Consider the following 2857-nt stretch of genomic DNA (forward strand, 5'->3'; position numbering starts at 1 on the left):
GAAAGATTAGTCAACTGGACACAGATCCTGAATCTTCTAGACTCTAACCTTGATTATGGCTAAAAATCCTCTTTAGTCGAAAAGTTAATTTAGAGCACAGCCTCCACTCCCAGAGAAGCTGCAGCCTTTCTGCAATTCTCAATGCCACTTCCCCCACACCTGGAGCTCTAAGTCTAAGCTTGATCATTGCTAATTTGCAACTGAATGGAGTACTTGGACTTCCCCAAAGAAGCTTTTGTACTGTTGCTTTTCACAGTCTCCCATTGTTTTTCAAGTAGGTTAATCAATGCCCCTCAGCCTGACTGCAGCAGGTGTGCAGCCTCACCTCCAACACTGCAGGTGGCAGTTATTAATCTTCATGAAGAAGCATTCTAAGAACATAATGTGGCTTTGGGCTGAATTGGGAGTAAGGTGTGCTAATGAGGGCTGGACAGTCAAAGATGGGCACCCAGATCTCGGAACCATACCAATCTAAGACAGAGGTACATGCCAAAAGGTCATGGCTGTTGATAACACACCACAGAGCCATGTTTTGTATGAAATAAACACAAACAAGCTGCACGTAGCCTCCAAGATGGAATTGGATAGTTTGGGAAGATCTAGGATTTCCTAAGACAGGCACGGTCACAAGCCACCATAACTCCCAGGCTGGACTATAGAGCATAGATAAATTTTATACCTCAGTCCAGCTTTTTTTTTTTTAATATTTATAACTGGGGGGAAATTGTAACCTCCCCCAGCCTGAAGCAGGCTAAGCCAGACCTTGACCTTGCTGCCACTAGGAGATTACCTAGGGTGGAGCCTTCCTCCCTAGTTCACTCTATTGTTCGGCCACAGTCGCTGTTTCCCTTCAAGCTACTGCTACCTGCTGGGAAGCCACTGAGCTATTCTGGAGACTACACCATATCCTGCATGTCATCACCTGCTGCTGGTTCCAGGTTCCAAGAATTAATTGACGGGAATGGGCATCCCTCCCACCTCCCCTTTATAAGCACATTTGTCATTAAACATTTGAGCTTTGATCAGGAATCTTGAGTTAGCTCCATTTTTCTCTTGACTGCCTAGTTCCCCTCTCTTTTCAGCCCCGGCTTGCCTCCCAGGTGAAACCCAGTTCATGCGGGCCACAGGTCAGCTTCCAACAGCAGAGAATGGCCTTATCTGGCATCAATGGGAGGGAAGACTCTTGGCCCTGTGAAGGCTTGATGCCCCAGCATAAGAGAATACTAGGTCAGTGAGGTGAGAGTAGGTGGGTGGGGGAGCACCCTCATGGCAGGAGGGCAATTGAGGATGGGTTAAGGGGGTTGCAAAGGGGAAATCAAGAAAGATGATAACATTTGAAATGTAGATAAATAAAATACCCAAGAAAAAAAGAAAAAAATAAGTTGTCTTTAAAGATTCTTTGTTACTTTTCACTGGTGCATAGAAATATAAAGACTATAATCGATATGTGTAGAGAATGTGTAATAATTAGGTCAGAATAACTATTATATATGTGACCTCAGACTTTTATTATTTATATATATACTGAGAATATTCTGTACCCTCCCTGAAATATCCTGTCGAATTAATTGTTCTGCATTACACTGTAAAACATTTAGATTGTTTAAAATATTCTACTATAATATAAAATATAAAGAATTTATTTCCATCATCCATCTTTACCAATGGTTGTGGATTTTTGATTAAATTATTTAAAAGAACAAATGAGAGAAAATGACTTAGAGAGAATGGGATTTCAAACTTTAGCCTAGTTTTAGAATTAACAGAGCAGAGGTGTGTTAACAAAAAATGAGAGCACAGTTAAAAGTATGACAGCTCCTGTCTGAATCATCTCATCTCATTTTTTTTTCTCCACAGAACTTCAAAAGAATAAAAGAAACTTGAGCCAACTAAATGCATGCTGTCATAGCCATTCATTAGCTGTTCTTTGAATTTCCAAGACATATCACACTTTGCTTAAAATAAACATGGATTCAAACAAGCTTAGACTATGAAATGTCTTGATAACAGGAAACCAATTATTAGGGGATAGCAAGTAGACCTTTTCATCTTTTAATAAATGCACAAATATCCATTATTTATCTCTAATAAACTATGATTGAGATGCTAGACTCTAAATGCCTTAGGAGGTAGTAGTGGGGAATCACTGGATTGCTAGGATGGCAATTTACCTTTCATTTATGTTTTATATTTTGAAGGCAGTTATTTCAGGTTAAAACTTTGTGATATTATTTATTTATTTACTTATTTTAATTTATTTTTTATTAGGTATTTTCCTCATTTACATTTTCAATGCTATCCCAAAAGTCCCCCATACCCACCCACCCCCAATCCCCTACCCACCCACTCCCCCTTTTTGGCCCTGGGGTTCCCCTGTACTACGGCATATAAAGTTTGCAAGTCCAATGGGCCTCTCATTGCAGTGATGGCCGACTAGGCCATCTTTTGATACATATGCAGCTAGAGACAAGAGCTCCGGGGTACTGGTTAGTTCATATTGTTCTTCCACCTATAGGGTTGCAGTTCCCTTTAGCTCCTTGGATAATTTCTCTAGCTCCTCCATTGGGGGCCGTGTGATCCATCCAATAGCTGACTGTGATCATCCACTTCTGTGTTTGCTAGGCCCCGGCCTAGTCTCAAAAGAGACAGCTATATCTGGGTCCTTTCAGCAAAATTTTGCTAGTGTATGTAATGGTGTCAGCTTTTGGAAGCTGATTATGGGATGGATCCCTGCATATGGCAATCACTAGATGGTCCATCCTTTCGTCACAGCTCCAAATTTTGTCTCTGTAACTCCTTCCATGGGTGTTTTGTTCCCATGTCTAAGAAGGGGCAAAGTGTCCACACTTTGGTCTTC

Source organism: Mus caroli, chromosome 8 (assembly GCF_900094665.2).
Source record: "Mus caroli chromosome 8, CAROLI_EIJ_v1.1, whole genome shotgun sequence".
Taxonomy (NCBI): domain Eukaryota; kingdom Metazoa; phylum Chordata; class Mammalia; order Rodentia; family Muridae; genus Mus; species Mus caroli.